Below are 19,580 nucleotides of genomic sequence, written 5' to 3' on the forward strand. Positions count from 1 at the left end.
CTCTGGCTCCTTTAAAAAAAACCAGTTGCAAAATCCACTAAAATTAAAGAGGGGAGTGTGAATGAGGGTAAGCAAGGTGAGGGACAGGGTGAAAATCAAAGAAGCCCTAAGAATAAGGTTGGAGAGGTGAGTGATTCCCAGCCTAGCCACACTGCAGCTTCATAACAAGCTGCAATGCTTCAAAAGGACTTAAGCTCATTACTAGTTGCATCCTCCCAAAAGGATGTGACTATTGAACAAAGCTCTCAGCCAAGAGCACTGGCCAAAAGGGTAAGGGACACAAGCTCACTCCAAACTTATGCCAGAAAGAAGAAATCTAAACCAACTGGGGATACAAAGGGTGCACATACAGTACAAACTGAAGCAATAGACTCAGTCACTGTACCCTCTCAAAGTCAGTTTAATGTGGCTCCAGTAAATGTGGAGTCACAGCCAAAATCTCTAGTGATAAAAGCACCTCAAACACCAAACTCACCCACACACTCACTGGATGTTGACATGATCAATACATCACTTCCAAATTCTCCATCTTTAACTCTTTGGAGAAGCCAAAAATCCAAACAAGTGGGCATCATCTTTTAGATGATTTTTTGGCTCACTTGCCATTTCTTTCTGAGTCTGTTGAGACATTTGTGCCTAAATTTTCATCAATCTGCACAGAGTCTATAATAGTCTCCACTCCAAACTCATTCATTTCTTCTATCCCGATGGATATTCATCATCCGTTAAATAGTGATTGTATCCCGACAGATAAGTTTGACAACAGTCATCCATCAGATAATCATACTAATGTCCCGATGGATATTCCTTATCCGTCGGGTGTCTCTGCACAACTTCAAATTTCTTCAATTTTTACAAGTGCAGAAGACTTAGTAGTAGTACAATCACTCTTAGGACTGAGGGAAGGGAGTGAATTGAGTGAGAGTCTGGGTTGCTCCTAGGAAAAAGGATAGAAAATGAGTGACCAAATGCAGTCCATTTCTTCAGGACTGGCAAAAGTGAGTGACAGGAGTCCCACCTTAGATGGTGAAGGTGAGGGTGTGAGGGTCGGAAGCCAAGGGGAGCCCTTGATGCAAGAAAAGAGAGATCATGAGAGAAAAGCAGGTATGGGAGAAATAAGGGTGGACATCATTGTTAGTGAGTCAATGAATGTCAATGAAGCAAACAGAGAGGATCTATCTCAGCATAGTCAAGCTGTTATAAATTACACCTCTTTAGATGTTAAGACATATACTCATCCTGTCCCAACATATCAACTTTTGGCTGGACAGGGCAATGAAAATGCAGACAGAATGCTGAATTTGGTGCACACTACTCAATCCATGCAAAGGGCAAATGATGTCATCATAACTATGCCTTCTACAACTGGTGATGACATAGACTATGAAGCTGGTGGATCGGAAGAATTCTTCGATGATGATAGTGAAGAGGGGTCATTGGACATAGGGGAGAAGTAGGCCCTAGTTCCAGATCCGGTATGCCATCTTGGGCATTTTCAAAGCAATGTGATGAACATTATTTCAAGACCACCCTCATTCAACTCATAGGTCAGACATAATCTACCAGCACCAAGAAGCTCCTACAAGCATACCTTTATTCTCTTCAATTACAACAAATCCAAGGCTTTCAACACAATCAGGATGTCACTTCTATCAAAAGTGAGATTGACCAATTGAAAAAAGACATTTCTGAAAGATTGGATGCTAAACTTTCAGAAGCTACAATAAATGATATTAAAAGACAGCTAAGGAAGAACACTGATCTTGCAACCAAGGTGGATTCCTTGGATAAAAGAATGACTGCTATGGAAGCTTCTCTAACAGCTATTCATCTACATCAAGCACAGCAAATAGACTTGCTTCAAAAGCTAGTGGCAGCACAAACCTCTTCCTCTACTCAACTTGTTAATAACAAAAAGGGGGAGAAAGAAATTGTTATTATCCCAATCAGTCAAGAGGGATCAAGGAGTGAGGGGGAGCAGAAAGTACTGAACATCCAAGTCAGCAAAGTAATTGTGCCAACAATTACGTTCACAAAGCCACCATCCATGGACAACATTGACATCATAAATCTTGCAGCAGCAAAACTAAACATAGATGACAAACTGCTAAAGATTGATGTAGCAGCAGCTGAGAAGGATTAAAAGAAAAATGGAGAAAGATAGATGTGGATATTAAACAAAAATTTGGACCAATTCAGAAGCCAGACAAAATACTCATTTATCACTCTCAAGTCAAGAATAATTCTGTGAATGAAATGAGTATAATTATCTGGAAAAAGGCCAAACATCATGCATCAAATCTCCAAAAGCAAATTTCATCATGAAGCCTAAAAGAAATTACTCAAAGTTCTCAGACAAAAATCCTATGGATATTGTGTATGAGACATCTAGGCCAGATGAGAAGAAGCTGTTGGCTAGGTCAATTGCCTTTTACAAAGATCCAGCTGATTCAGCACTCAAAAGAAAATTATCCAAGATTTACAGAAATGGTAAGGAAATTTGTGTGGTGGCTGGACACCCCATGTTTGTGGAAATGCAAAGAATGCTAGATCTCTCAGAAGCTGATGAACTTGAATTCCATAGACAACTCCAAAACCAGATAGAAGAGAACAACATGAGGCTTGGGAAGAAACCTAGACAATCAAGGAAATAGACTTAACCTTGATAATGATTGTGAGCTATTCTTTGTATACTTTGCACTGTTCAATTTTCAGTAAATATTGCAGCACTAATCAGTTTTATCTACTATTTTCAATCTGTAGTTTTAGGGTGTTTTGTTATCATCAAGTTTCTCTTAATTTATGGCTACAATTCCAGTAGACATAAATTAGGGGAGATTGTTAGGAATATGTTATGAACTTGATGATAAATTAATCAAAACACCTTAGTAGATTTAACTTGGTGAATTTCGTAGCACTCGACGGATGATCAAATATAGTCCCGACGTATGATTCAATATAGTCCCGATGGATGATGATTTGACATCCATCGAGTGAGTAGCTTATGTAATAATAAGTATTGTAGCACATTTCTACAAACAACTTTGTGTAGATTCTGTAGGAGCATATGAGTCATGTTGACTACTAGTAGATATGCAGAATAGGTTGATTAATTGTAAATATGAGATGTCATGTAATTCTGTATAAGTAAAATGGAGTCAAGTGTCAAATAGCTACCCGACGGATAATCAACAAAGCTACATGATGGATGATCAACAAAGATACCCGACGGATAACAAGCATGTACCCGACGGATGATCAATTCAAATATCTGTTGACAGTGACAACACAGTCACATGTGTTGGGTATTTGCAAAAGAAATGTGGCAGCTTGTTTAGCTAAAAGTTGAGAATAAAGAAGCATTACCATTTCCATGCTATTTTGAAGATATTCAAAGATGCTGGAATAGAGTAATGAAGTAGCATGGAGTTAGACTTGATAGGTTTTGTTTTATTATCCTGTCTTATCACCATGTAAACTTGGTGATATATAAACCAAGTGTAGCTAGTAGAACAAATAACTAAGCAAACACATTTTAGAAGAGAAATAGAAAAGGTTGTATCTGTCAAGAATTTCTCTGTAGTTTGTTTGTTCAACTTGTAAAGCAGCTGTGAGCCAATCTGAGCTTCACAGAGTCCTCAAATCGATATATATATATATGGTGGATACATTCAAATCCACCAGAAAGTTTTAAAGACATGTGTTTTTATTACTTTGTGTTTGATATATTTAATCCTTTCATTCCACACTTTGAAAATCAAGACACATATATATTTGTCGAGTTATGAACTATTTTTAAATCTTGAAAAGGAGCCAGAATTACATTCAACCCCCTTCTGTAATTCTTGTTGTATTGTTAGGGAATAACACATCGGCCTGCAATGCTTCATGAAATGCCTTCTCTAGTAAAACAATTTCTTCTCTCTAGAGTTACAGGGCCTTCAATCGCAGCGCATCGGCCTCCCTTCATTTTTCCCTAGCCTCAGCCTCCTTTTCTGCCTGATCATCTTTTACTTTTCCCTTCTTCGCGGCTAGTTTTTCTGCACAGATCTTGAGAAGCAAAACCTCCTCTTCGGGAGTTAATTTGATGACTCCGTCGGCGTCAACCAAAGAGGACGTCTATTGTTAGGGCGAAAACATGCACTAATATTCACACAAGTATACGCGTTCGCAAGTAATATAGAATACTTTCTAGTTCGTTCCCTCAGAGACTCAGACTAAATTATTGTCTAATTAAACTCACTCACCAATATTTGATTACTTCTCAATGTTAAGACAATAACACTTAAAACTGTTGATTAAATATTAACTATAATTAACTACTTAATTAATCACTTAACTAACACTTCAATTTATCAATAATAAAACACTCATGAGATCACAACTTCATTATTACTTCCTTCTATAGCCATTGTTATTACCTTTAGCACGTGACAGTGATGATATTAATCGAATAACACGAAACTAATAAAAGCCAACTTTCATTGTACTAATACCATTCTACCAAGCATCCACAATTAAGATAGAAGTTGAATAGTCATCAATTATGTTGAGTTCCCATATGTCTACAGAAATTGACAACAGAACGATTTAAGCTCAAGTTATTCCTTTTGATTACATAGGGCAAAAAAAACTGTTAGAGTTACCCACTAATCATGCACAACGTACACGAACCTATGCTAGCATGGCAAGTTCTAAATCTCAAGATCCACCGTCGCTTCACAAGAGATTAACACCCTATCTTATATGTTCGCGACGCACATAAGACGAATACGCACAACCAATACTAGATATCATGCAATCATCACACACTAAAGTATTAAACAATTAACTAAAGAATTCCATAATAAATCTGTTGCAATCCCATGATCACGATTAGCCCATAATAGCACTTATCGTCATCATGGGTTCATATGAAATCATGATAAACAAACACAAGAAAATAATAACTAAACTTATTATATTAAAACAGAGTACGTCACAAGAGTAAATAAGTTCAAAGCAAGAAAACTAGCATCCAACGTTACAACGAAACAAGAATCACAAGAAGATATGCTTCCTCTTCGTTGCGGTGTGCTAAATCGGTCTTCTTCCTTATCTCCTTCGCTCCTTGCGTAAAAACACAATCTTCTTCAATCCACACTTGTGAAAACGTCTCAAATCTACTTATATAATAGTCCCATAAAACTCAGATTACATAGAAGTGGAAACCAAACAGAAGTAGAAGTCCTAAAATAATTTATCTTTTTTTTCCCGACCCTGCGCGGCCGCTCAGCATAGCTGAGCGGGCGCTCAGCTTGCTGCGCGGCCGCTCAGCAATGCTGAGCGGGCGCTTAGACCTCTACTGGAAAAATTCTGATTTTGCTCCGTTTCTTCGCCGTAATTTGCCTGTTTCTTTTCTCTCGCAATGGTGAACACATGGCAAGGCTTATTCTTGATGATTCCTCCCCCGAAATGCAACTAAAACCCTGAAATGCATAAACACTAGAAAAACGCATCAAATACACAAAATACTTGATTTCAAGACACCAATTTAAGCCATTTTAAGACGTTCTAAGTGGTATAAAATTCCACTTATCACACCCCTAAACTTAAATCGATGCTTGTCCTCAAGCGTCACAGACTCAAAAACAAATAAAAACATGCATGAATGCAATCTATATGAAAATGCAGTGATCCCCCTTACTACAATTAATCAACCAAATTGTCACATCTCAACGAATGCAGTTAGACAACTAAAGATCAATAAACTCATGCAAATGGACATACAGCCAGAAACGTGGTGTGTGCAAATGCTTAACAGATATGCTTCGGAACTAGACCAATTACTATGACTAGACTATCCTCAAGGCAATCCTACGATTATACAAAGAATAAAAAATTCTAGGCACAAAGTGATATACAACACTACAAGAACTCTAGAGCTTACTACGGAATCGTGCTTTTTATTTACAACTCAAATGCTTATTTGACCGTGCAATGAGTGAGGTCCACAAAAGACTTATACAATGATATCCATGTAACGAGCGTTAGGTTAGCGGATCCCAAACTCTAAAAGCCTTAGGTCACTAGGCACAAAGTCCCCTAAGAACTTAATAACTCGAATACCAAAGAGCCCACTGTTGATCAATTATGCAAAAATAAATTTTTTTTTTATAACTTCTGAGCAAGTGCGTTTCACTCCATCTTGCTCAACCCTAGACTACTCGCACCATATGCGAGCCGGCTACTAGCCATTTGACGCCTAGCCACAACTAGCAACAACTTTCATATTTTTTTCTCCAAAATTTTTTTCTTTTTCATGTCTTTATCACTAAGAACCTATAATCGAATTCTAAGCATAATAAGTAGATTGACCTTGAAAACAACCAAATCATAACAACAATCTAGCCCTTACGCATTCTCTAAGACTTAGTGGACTTACAATTATTTCTAGCATGCATATCAACCTACACAACTTAATATCACTTTAATGCTATCACTACACTCGCATCAATATCACAATTCAGTCGATAAATCATTGCAAAAGGGATCATGGTAAATGCATGAGAAAAAAAAACTATATGGCATAAATTATGCAACTATATGAACTAAACTATCATGAATATGCAACTAAATGACACACACACAATATTTTTTAACTACCACCCCCAAACTAAAAATCTTCACTGTCCTCAGTGAAAGTAGTAGAAAGGAACACAGGGTATACCTACTCGGAGTCATCATCATCATCACCCTCAGTGGGTAGAGTATCAGGCGGCGGGTATGCAGAGTCCTCACCAAAAACTGGCCACTGGATATCAGCTCCAAGGCCTCAAAAAGCAGTCCCTAACGCAAGGGTGAGCTCCTGAGCAAACCTGCTCTGCGTCTCATACATGGCATCCATCCGCCGTGAAAGCCTCCTATACTGGGCATCAACCATCCCAGCACCCTCCTGAGCTCTCGAAGAACCAGCCTCATCACGCCCTGGCCTAGCCATAGTAGCACCTCGTGCTGGACGCCCTCCTCGAAGACGATAACCCAGCCCATGCTCCTCAGGCTCACCACCGGTCCACTCCTGCATCCCATTTAGAGTGCCAGAATCAATCGGAGCTGCTGGCAACTGCAACTGCTCATGAGCCGGCCAGTTCACTCCCACTGCTCGGCATAGCTTCGTAACCGTAGATACATAAGGGATGTTCATATGCTTTGCTCCCCTCAAAAACTTCAGAATTCCTTGGTAGATAAACTCACCAAGGTCCACATAGTATTCCTCATTCAGAATTCCCCACAACAACTGTGCTCTCTCAACTGTGACCTCGTGTGCATGCGAAGAAGGCAAAATATTAGCACAAATAAATGCATTCCATGCACGGGCATACCTGTTCATGGCGATCGCTGGAAAGTGACGATACTCATTAGTGCCGGTCCTGCAGGTCCAAACTGTGCCCGGTCGACAGAGAGTCGCACAAATCAAATCCAAGTCAAAATCCTCAGCAGTCTTTTCATTCCAGTTCTCCTCCTCGGGCTTCCTCTCTCGCTGTCCAATCACACGGCGAATCGCCGCAGGATGATAATCAACCGTCAGCCCTCGGACCACAGAAAACCCATTCTTTTCGGCCTTCGCGTTCGCGTAGAACTCGCGAACAACGCTCATCGGTACCGCTTCGGGTGACTCACAAAAAGCTATCCACCCCTTCTCTGCAATCATGGGCAGCAACTCACCATCCCTCCCCGATGGTAAAAACCCCCTCTCCTTCAAAATCGGCTTCCCCAACAGCCTAGTGTACTCCTCCCCCGCAGCTCTGTCAGTTAACCGAGGCCTTGCAGCAGTACCCCTCGATGAATCAGCAGTAGGAACTGTGCTGCTGCTGTCAATAGTGCGTGCTCTCTTGGGTGCCATTGATTCGTGAATAAAAGTGTGTAAGAACTGATTTTTGATGTTTGTGAGAGGGTTTAAGTGTAGGAAGTTTTGTGGGGGATATGTAGGATAGGTGTATGTATATATAGGGTGTGGATTAGATTAGGGTTTGGGAATTAAGGAGTAAAATGATGGGGTAGTGGGAACAAATCGTGGGTTTATGGGCTAAAACTGTTTTTGTGTGTGTGTGTGTGTTTTTTTTTTCTGAACTGAAAAAAATTCTGGTACTCGACCCCTGAGCGGTCGCTCAGCAAAACTGAGCGGGCGCTCAGCTTGCTGCGCGATCACTCAGCAAAGCTGAGCGGGCGCTCAGCTTGCTGCGCGGTCGCTCAGCAAAGCTGAGCGGGCGCTCAAGGGGTCACTGGAAAAAAAAAATTTCAGCCCCTGTTTTCTGATTTTTTTGTGTTTTTGGATAGGTTATTAACTTCTAAGGGTTCCTGTAACAACAATTCATGGGTTGCCTCCCACGCAGCGCTTCTTTTTCGTCATTAGCTTGACGTTTCGTACCCTTCTCAAGTAGTCAACAAAATGGCACTAACCACTTCTCGGTTTGCCATGTCCCCATAGTAGTGCTTCAACCGCTGAACGTTAACCTTGAATGCTTGGTCCGGATCATTCTCAAAAATTTCCACCGCTCCATGTGGAAACACAGTTTTGACAATAAAAGGTCCAGACCACCTTGATTTCAACTTCCCAGGAAAAAGTCGGAGCAGAGAGTTGAATAAGAGAACTTGTTGCCCTGGCACAAATAACTTTGGATGTAGCTTCCTATCGTGCCACCTCTTCACATTTTCCTTATACATTTTGTTATTTTCGTATGCTTGAGTAGAAATTCATCCAGTTCATTAAGCTCAAGCATTCTTTTCTTACCAGCTGCATCTAAATCCAGGTTCAACTTCTTCAATGCCCAGTAGGCCTTATGCTCAAGCTCCGCAGGTAGATGACATCCCTTACCGTACACCAACTGAAACGGTGACATCCCAAGTGGAGTTTTGTATGCTGTTCTGTAAGCCCAAACAGTTTCATCGAGCTTTAAAGACCAATCCTTCCTTGACGGACAAACAACCTTCTCTAGAATGTGCTTTATCTCTCTGTTCGACACTTCCGCTTGACCATTTATTTGCGGATGATAGGCAGTAGCTACTCGATGATTCACATTATAACGCTGCATCATAGAAGTGAACTTACAGTTGCAAAAATGCGATCCTTCATCACTTATGATTACCCAGGTGTTCCAAACCTTGTGAAAATTTGCTTATGAAGAAAATTTAGCACTGCCTTTGCATCATTTGTCGGTAAAGCTTTAACTTCGACCCATTTTGAGACATAATCGACTGCCAACAAGATGTACTGATTATTGCAAGACGAGATAAAAGGCCCCATGAAATCGATTCCCCATACATCAAAGACCTCGACTTCAAGCATCACTTTTAATGGCATTTCATCCTTCCTTGACAAATTTCCCACTCTTTGGCAACGATCACACCTTAAAACAAACTGATGAGCATCCTTGAACAAAGTAGGCCAGAAAAAACCTGCTTGCAGAATACGAGCTGCCGTCTTCTCACCGCCATAGTGTCCACCATAAACCGTGGAATGGCAGTCTCGTAATATCCCCTCCGTCTCACAGAACGGGATACATCTCCTGATGATCTGGTCAGCTCCCTGTCTAAACAAATATGGTTCATCCCATATATACCACTTCACCTCATGCAGAAACTTCTTCTTTTGAGCGGATGTCAAATTAGGAGGCATTATATTGCTGACGAGATAGTTTACAATATCTGCAAACCATGGTTCTTCCTCCTGAATTGCAAACAACTGCTCATCCGGAAAAGATTCATTGATTGACGTCCTATCTTGTGAAGTAGAATCGGGATTCTCCAACCTAGAGAGATGGTCAGCTACTTGATTCTCAGTACCTTTTCTATCTTTGATCTCTAACTCAAATTCCTGAAGTAAAAGCACCCAACGAATGAGTCTCGGCTTCGAATCCTTCTTGGAAACTAGATAACGAATCGCTGCATGATCAGTGAATACTGTTACTTTCGTACCAAGCAGATAAGATCAAAATTTCTCAAAACCAAAGACTATAGCCAAAAGCTCCTTCTCAGTAGTGGTGTAGTTCAATTGGGCACCATTTAAGGTCTTACTCGCATAGTAGACCACATGGAAGAGATTTTTCTTGCGCTGTCCCAGAACTGCACCTACCGCATAATCACTTGCATCATACATCATCTCAAACGGTTCTGTCCAATCTGGTGTTGTAATAACTGGTGCAGTGATCAAACTCTTCTTGAGAGTCTCGAATGCTGCCAAACATTCATCATCAAATTTGAAAGGCACATCTTTCTCAAGCAAATTGCACAACGGCTTAGATATCTTTGAAAAGTCCTTGATGAATCACCGATAAAAACCCGCATGACCAAGAAAACTACGGATTCCTTTCACAGAATTAGGTGGGGGAAGATTTTCAATGACTCCCACCTTGGCCTTGTCCACCTCCAGACCCTTGCTAGAGACCTTATGCCCAAGGATAATGCCTTCACGCACCATAAAATGACATTTCTCCCAATTGAGCACCAAATTAGTTTCCACGCATCTTTTGAGTACGGCGCGCAGATTATTTAAACATTCATCATATGAGTGTCCAAAGACGGAGAAGTCATCCATGAACACTTCGACGTTATTTCCAATCATGTCAGAGAATATAGCCATTATACATCTCTGAAAGGTGGCCGGGGCGCCACATAACCCAAACAAAACTCTGCGAAAAGCAAACGTGCCAAATGGACAAGTGAAGGTAGTCTTTTCCTGATCCTCTGGTGCAATACAAATCTGATTATACCCGGAATAACCATCCAGAAGACAAAAATACTCATGACCCGCCAATCTGTCAAGCATCTGATCAATAAATAGAAGAGGGAAGTGATCCTTCCTTGTGGCTTTGTTCAATTTTCTATAATCCATGCATACTCTCCATCCTGTAACTGTTCGAGTAGGGATGAGCTCATTCTTTTCATTTGCGACCACAGTGATACCTCCCTTCTTAGGTACACATTGTACGGGGCTCACCCACGAGCTGTCAGAAATAGGATAAATGATGCCTGCATCTAGCCATTTCAGAATTTCTTTCTTCACCACCTCCTTCATGATGGGATTCAGTCTTCGCTGTTGTTCCACAGTTGGCTTACTACCTTCCTCTAGCAGAATTTTATGCATGCAATATGAAGGACTTATCCCCTTGATGTCTGCTATGGTCCATCCTATAGCCGATTTGAATTCTCTCAAAATCCTTAAGAGCTTGTCTTCCTCACTACCTGAAAGGTCAGATGAAATAATAACAGGTAACGTAGATGAATCACCTAAAAAAGCATACCTCAAGTGCTCAGGTAATGGCTTGAGCTCCAAGGTAGGTGCTTCCTCTATTGATGGTTTGAGCTTCCCTTCAGCGTTCTTAAGGTCAGAAGTACCAAGAGATTCAAATGGTATGTCCAGCTTTCGCTTCCAGGGAGAAGCGTTCAGATATTGTAATTGCTCGTTGCTATCTTCATCATCGCTGTCAAAATCCCCCACTAAGGCCTTTTCCAATGCATCAGACATTAGCATGTGATCGAGTTCCGAAGTAACCGCAGAATCAATCACATCCAATTTTAAGCACTCCTCATCTTCTGTAGGGAATTTCATTGCCTTGAATACGTTGAAGGTCACATCCTGATCTTGGACCCACATAGTAAGTTCCCCTTTTTGCACATCTATCAAGGTACGGCCAGTAGCCAAGAAAGGCCTTCCCAAGATTATGGGAATCTTCTTATCTTCCTCAAAATCCAGAATAACAAAATCTGCTGGAAAGAAGAGCTTATCCACCTTGACGAGCACATCCTCAACTATGCCCCTTGGGTACGTAATGGAACGGTCAGCCAATTGTAACGACATGTATGTGGGTTTTGGATCAGGTAGATCTAGCTTTTTAAAGATCGACAACGGCATCAGATTAATGCTTGCTCCCAAACCACAAAGGCACTTGTCAAAAGTCAGATTGCCAATGGTGCAAGGAATGGTGAAGCTTCCTGGATCTTTCAGTTTTGGTGGTAACTTTTGCTGCAGAACAGCGCTACATTCTTCCGTGAGAGAAATGGTTTCAAGGTCATCCAGTTTCACCTTCCTTGAAAGAATAGTCTTCATAAACTTCGCATAACTGGGCATTTGTTCCAGAGCCTCAGCGAAAGGTATATTGATGTGAAGTTTCTTGAACACCTCCAGAAACTTCCCGAACTGTCTATCCAGCTTTTGTTGCTGCAATCTCTTAGGAAAAGGTGGTGGAGGATAGAGCTATTTTTCCCCTGTATTAGCCTCAGGCAGAGTGTGTTCAATAGTAGTCTTCCTTAGTTCCGCCGCTTTCTCCTTTTGCGTAGATTCTTCACCTCTAATTTCAGCTTCTACTTCTTTTGCCTTTTCAGCATCAGCTACTTTTCCAGACCTTAAGGTAATAGCCTTGACTTGCTCTTTAGCTTCCTTCCTGCCTGGTACTTCCGTGTCACTGGGAAGAGTGCCAGGTTGACGATTGAGCACTGCATTGGCTAATTGACCGATTTGATTTTCCAAGGTCTTGATAGAAACCGCCTGACTCTTGCACAACAGCTTAAGTTCCTCAAAATCAGCACTAGTAGGTGCAGCTGCACTTCCCTGTTGAGGATATGATTGCCTTGTAGCATACTGCCGAGGTTGCTGGAATCCAGGTGGGTTAAACTGTTTACTCACTCCTTGCTGATATGGTGGCTGTAATAACCCCAATTTTTGGGAAATTTTTGAAACCCTTATGAATAGTGTTTTTGCTGAACGAGAAAACTTTTCATGCCACACTATGTAGGGGTTCTGATATGGATATTCTGAGATTTTATTAGTACTTTATATGGGATATAAGTGTATGTAAAGATCGTCAGAATCCAAATCCGAACACTTTGATTTTTCCCGAAAATCCACTAGATACGGAAAGAATTGAGAAAAAGGTAACAGGATAAAAAGGATTTAAATTAAAGGATTATAAGAGAGGATCATAAAAAGGAATACAATGTATTGAGAAAGGTTAAGGGAACCTAAGTAATAAGATCCCGGGTATGATCTCTCAAACGAGAAACGAGAACGAAAGTTAAAGCGAACCGTATAACAGATCAGCGGTCATTAGGCAAATAATTAGAAGCTAATCAAATAGATTAGAGGGGATGATGTCATCCAACCAATGAGAAGAGGGCAAGAAAGGGATGATGACATAGCAATGTGATGTAAGCATGACATAGGAGGGGAGGAGGTGTGGATGAATTATAACCACACAAAATCAAGGTTAATTAGGTAATTAACCTAAAACAAATCAAAAAGTAACCAACCAAGCCAAAACATTTCATTTCACCAAACAAAACACAAAAAAAATACATCTCCTTCTTCCCGCATCTCTTTGCCTCGGCTTTTTGAAGAAAAGCAAGGAAGAAAATTCCAAAACCCAAGCTCCACTTAATCATAATTCAAGAGGTTTGTTTCTTTAGCTTCCATAATTCATAACTAAGATGAGCCATAAGTTTAAGCTCAAGATTCCATGTTTAACATAGCTAATTAATTCATCAAAGTTCTTGGTGAATAGTGTTTTCAAGAAACTAACTTTGTGTTTTCTTATGTTTCTTCAAGATCCAAGCTTAGTAGAGATAGTTAGTGGTTATTTAAGGCTTCCTAAGTGATTCTCCACTCTCCAAGGAAGGTATAACTTCTCAAACCCTTAGTATTAAGTTTTGTTGGTTTGGATTTCATAATGTTTAGATGATGGGTTAGTGTAATGAGTGTGTACTCATGATAGAGCTTTGTTTAGTAAGTGGTTTTGTTGATTTTGGAGTTAGGAGTGATGCTTGTTAGATTTGAAGTTCTTGGTCACATTTTTTGACTTGGTTTAGATGAATAAATTGGTAATATTGAGTTGATTTGGGGCTGTTGTAATGTAGTTTAGATGGAGGTTTGATTGGGTTGTGAATTGGAGTTGAAATTGTGGTTGTTTGAATTGGTTTAAATTTGGGAAATCGCGTAAACATAGCCGTCGTAATGTCCGATTTACTTTAGACTGCTTGTGTTCATAACATTAGGACCCGAGAACCCCCTGCTAGATTTTGACCATTGCCATGTTTAGATAGTGCATGTTACGAGCTTCGTTTTGATATGTAGTTCGTTCGATTCCGATGCACGGTTTAGGAGAAACGACCGTTTCAAGTAACGGCGTTTCGCGAACGAAACTTTTCCCCTCGCCTTACTTTGAAACATAGGTTAAAGACCAAAAAGGGTTAATTAATGTATGAAACAATTATGGTAAGAGTGTTAGGCAGTTGGTAATACACCCGCGAAGGAATCGCTTTAAAACTCGTAATGGTTAATTTATTGAAAATGGTGGAGCCGAGGGTACTCGAGTGACTTAAGAGAATCAGTAAGCACAAAACGAGCGTTAGAGTCTGAGTTGGTTAGAGTATAGATTTACAAGTGACTTTGGTTTAATTCCAACTTACTTGTTGCTTATAGGTTACCAGACTCGTCCCGAGCCATTCGTAACCCCCAGTCGCTCAGGCAAGTTTTCTACCCGTTATACTGTTGTTGTGATGTATATATGTATATGCATTATCTTGCGGTAGATGCATGTTGGTTAATTAGCAAACGTTGCGATATATTGTAGCATGTTATATGGTACATATGCATGCCTGTTTCGTATTCTTGCCATATATATCTGTTGGTTCAGTTGATAATACCTATGCTAGAGGATAGCAGTATTTTGCATATACCCTTATTATAAGGACCCAAAAGGTGAAAACATTTTCTAAAACCGGGAGTCGAGGATCCCGAGTAGATTTTGTATATATGTATATATATATATATACTTATATATATATGGTTATAGTTTTCAAAACTATTAATCGAATAAGGGTTATTCGATAACTTTATATTATTTATTGAATATTATTTCGAATATTATTCGAGGGCTTATGACTCCTTTATATTATTATTGAATATTACTTGGATATTCATTCGAGGATGTATGACTCCTTTATTTTATGAATATTATTTGTAGTATTCATTCGAGGTATTATGACTCCGCTTATTACTTAATAATATTCTTTATTGTATTAAAGAATAAGGTGTCGATAATCAAACTTATTTTTGATTATTCAAATAAAGATATTACTTTCGTATAAGTATATCTTTGATTATTTGTTATTCATTTCAAGTATAAGTTTTCCAACTTCTACCTCAATTATTCTTTATGGGAATATTATTTAAATAATAATATTCAGATATTTCTTTCATATCGGGACTGATTTATTTTAATAAATCAGTATTACTCCAAACATTCTTAAAAATGTTTTCGAGTCATCAAAATGAATTTAAAAAGGGTAGAGCGGATCCCAAAACTTGTTTTCAAATTCAAGATCTTCCATTTTAAGGGGACTTGAATACTCGCTCAAAAATCTAGGGGATCCGGCTCTATGGTGTATTTTATATTCGCAACAAGGTTGCAGTTTTGGTAAATAAATTGATTACTTACCCAACACTCGGGAAGTAAGTCCATCTATCGAGTCGGCATAAGCAACATGGGCTCAGTGGGCGTCCATGATAGTGTAAGTATCTCAGTGGGAGTCCATCAAATGCATAAGTGGCTGAGTGGCAGTCCAGCATAAGGTCCTATTACGACCAGGGTGATGACCAGTGGGGAATTCGTCCATCTACTAGTAGAAAAGGTTACTTATTGGTATCTTTTCCTGATCAGCAAGATATCAGGTTTATGCCAAAATTCTTTCCTTTCCAAATTTATTGGATATTGCAACTCTGTTCATAATTTTCATAACAGAGGTTTTCAAGGAGTGTATGAAATATATATATATAGGTGTATATATATGTCGGGACTTAATGAAGTATCTCGTAACTTCATTATTTATAATGATATTCAAAGATTGAATCTATTCAAATCTTGTCTTGTAGTCTCATCTATGTGATGAACTTTTGAAACTGATTATAACTTGAACGGTGGTAGTTCAAGTAGTATTTGGGAAAGATATAAGTATATTGGGGTATCTTGTAACTTCATCTTTAAAACTTATATCTAGTTAATGATTGTCTTATGAATGACAAAGATTTTCGGAAAAATGTTGAGACAAGGTTAGATATATGAGATCACCTTGCAACGATATTTTTTTATACAGTTATAAACTGGAACTTTGTGTGTGTTATGCATGGAAGAGGACTTCCAATATTTTGAAAAGTATATATGTATATATATACTGAATATTTTGTGACTTCATCGCATTAAGATATCAAACTTGGTTCATTTCTTTTGACCAAGATTTTCATGAGTACTATGAGAAGGCTCATATATTGTTAATCATTATACATATTATTTTGGTGGGCTTGCTGCTCACCCTTGCTTTCTTCTTTCATCACACAACATCAGATAGACAAGATGAACAGGACCAAGCTCCCGATTCGCAAGCGGTTAGAAAACGTTCTGCAGTCTTCTGGAAACGTTGATGCCGCCGTAGCTGAGGTAGGAGCTACCAGTAGGCTAGGTTTTCAACTATTGATGAACCAAACTTATGTATAATATGAATTGTAATAATGGCAAAGAAATGTAAATTTATTCGGAACCCTTTTGAGGTGTAATGGCTTATAATTGTGGAATAAAATGACTTGTATTATTTTTGAGTATTCATCTCTGAGATTATAACTTGTGGTGTGTGTGTGTATATTGTGGGGTCACAGTACAGAGTAGTTGATTGTTTATTTAGATTGGGTGTTATTAAGGGAAATGGAACTCGTGACAACCCGAATCCCCGACCCCGGATTTGGGGGTGTTACAGTGGCTGAATAGCATTCTGATTATTCCCCCAGCTGAAATTTGGATGATTTCTGTTGTTAGGATGATAGGTCGCTGGCACAGGCTGCTGTTGTCGCTGATAATTATTCACATACTGAACAGATTCGTTGACAAGAGAACACTAATCCGTAGCATGAGAACCTGCACAAAGCTCACAAACCATAGCTATTTGATTCACTCCATACGTAGCTAGAGAATCAACCTTCATTGATAGCGCTTGGAGCTGGGCTACAATAGCGGTGGCTGCATCAACTTCCAGAATACCTGCTACCTTGCATGACGTCATCCTCTGAGTTGGGTTTTGATGCTCATTTGCAGCCATCGTCTCTATAAGATTATACGCCTCAGTATAGCTTTTAGCCCATAAGGCGCCTCCAGCTGCTGCATCGAGCATGGGCCGAGATTGGGCCCCCAAACCATTATAGAAACCAGTGATCACCATCCAATCCGGCATTCCATGATGTGGACATTTTCTCAACATTTCCTTGTAGCGTTCCCAAGCCTCGCACATAGATTCTGTAGGTTGCTGCGCAAACTGAGTAAGAGCACTCCTCATAGCAGCAGTCTTTGCCATCGGATAAAACTTCACCAGAAACTTTTGCGCAAGATCTTGCCACGTAGTGATGGACCCAGCTGGTTCAGAATGTAACCAATCTTTAGCCTTGTCCCTCAGTGAGAATGGGAAAAGCCTCAACTTGATAGCCTCATCAGTCACGCCATTATACTTAAAAGTGCTGCAGATCTCGACAAAATTCCTTATGTGCATGTTGGGGTCTTCAGTTGCCGCTCCTCCAAAAGAAACAGAATTCTGCACCATCTGAATAGTGCCCGGCTTGATTTCAAAGGTGTTAGCTTGAATAGCCGGATGAAGGATGCTTGACTGAATGTCATCAATTTTAGGCCGAGAAAAATCCATAAGAGCTGGATCAGCTTGAACAATACGATCTCCCATGTTTACTGGTTCTTTCTGCTCAGTTCCTGAATCCGAATCTTCAAAATCTAACTTCTCCGGAATATCAAGAACTTCGTCTGTCTCCTCAGCTGTATCTAAAGTCCTCTTGCGAGCACGAGAACGAGTTTGCATAAACGCTTGCTAAAGTACCTGAAACACAACCGGAAAAACTAAGTAAATAACTACTACGTCCTAATCACTGAGTCCTAATGACCAATGATGGTAAGTACATAAATTAAACAAATACGCCGAGTTCCCCGGCAGCGGCGCCAAAAACTTGTTAGGGCGAAAACATGCACTAATATTCACGCAAGTATACGCGTTCGCAAGTAATATAGAATACTTTCTAGTTCGTTCCCTCAGAGACTCAGACTAAATTATTGTCTAATTAAACTCACTCACCAATGTTTGATTACTTCTCAATGTTAAGACAATAACACTTAAAACTGTTGATTAAATATTAACTATAATTAACTACTTAATTAATCACTTAACTAACACTTCAATTTATCAATAATAAAACACTCATGAGATCACAACTTCATTATTACTTCCTTCTATAGCCATTGTTATTACCTTTAGCACGTGACAGTGATGATATTAATCGAATAACACGAAACTGATAAAAGCCAACTTTCATTGTACTAATACCATTCTACCAAGCATCCACAATTAAGATAGAAGTTGAATAGTCATCAATTATGTTAAGTTCCCATATGTCTACAGAAATTGACAACACAACGATTTAAGCTCAAGTTATTCCTTTTGATTACATAGGGCAAATAAAACTGTTAGAATTACCCACTAATCATGCACAACGTACACGAACCTATGCTAGCATGGCAAGTTCTAAATCTCAAGATCCACCGTCGTTTCACAAGAGATTAACACCCTATCTTATATGTTCGCGACGCACATAAGACGAATATGCACAACCAATACTAGATATCATGCAATCATCACACACTAAAGTATTAAACAATTAACTAAAGAATTCCATAATAAATCTGTTGCAACCCCATGATCACGATTAGCCCATAATAGCACTTATCGTCATCATGGGTTCATATGAAATCATGATAAACAAACACAAGAAAATAATAACTAAACTTATTATATTAAAATAGAGTACGTCACAAGAGTAAATAAGTTCAAAGCAAGAAAACTAGCATCCAACGTTACAACGAAACAAGAATCACAAGAAGATATGCTTCCTCTTCGTTGCGGTGTGCTAAATCGGTCTTATTCCTTATCTCCTTCGCTCCTTGCGTAAAAACACAATCTTCTTCAATCCACACTTGTGAAAATGTCTCAAATCTACTTATATAATAGTCCCATAAAACTCAGATTACATAGAAGTGGAAACCAAACAGAAGTAGAAGTCCTAAAATAATTTATCTTTTTTTTCCCGACCCTGCGCGGCCGCTCAGTATAGCTGAGCGGGCGCTCAGCTTGCTGCGCGGCCGCTCAGCAATGCTGAGCGGGCGCTCAGACCTCTACTGGAAAAATTCTGATTTTGCTCCGTTTCTTCGCCGTAATCTGCCCGTTTCTTTCCTCTCGCAATGGTGAACACATGGCAAGGCTTATTCTTGATGATTCCTCCCCCGAAATACAACTAAAATCCTGAAATACATAAACACTAGAAAAACGCATCAAATACACAAAATACTTGATTTCAAGATACCAATTTAAGCCATTTTAAGACGTTCTAAGTGGTATAAAATGCCACTTATCATCTGTCCCCCATCGTGAGGAGTGAAACCAGGTGGTGGTGATTTCTCATGAGTTGTGTTTATCATCTTCTCATTATCTCATTTACGACTCTCGTATTC

The 19,580-nt window shown here is 39.5% G+C and overlaps 1 non-coding gene across 1 annotated transcript; it reads left to right on the forward strand.

Moving 5' to 3' along the window:
* The first annotated feature begins 17,248 nt into the window (after positions 1-17,248).
* LOC141679705 (small nucleolar RNA R71) lies at positions 17,249-17,355 on the forward strand. The gene has a single exon (XR_012558164.1). It is a non-coding gene; the product is annotated as a small nucleolar RNA R71 (small nucleolar RNA).
* The last annotated feature ends 2,225 nt before the right edge of the window (positions 17,356-19,580 follow it).

Source organism: Apium graveolens, chromosome 1 (assembly GCF_009905375.1).
Source record: "Apium graveolens cultivar Ventura chromosome 1, ASM990537v1, whole genome shotgun sequence".
In the NCBI taxonomy this organism is placed as follows: Eukaryota; Viridiplantae; Streptophyta; class Magnoliopsida; order Apiales; family Apiaceae; genus Apium; species Apium graveolens.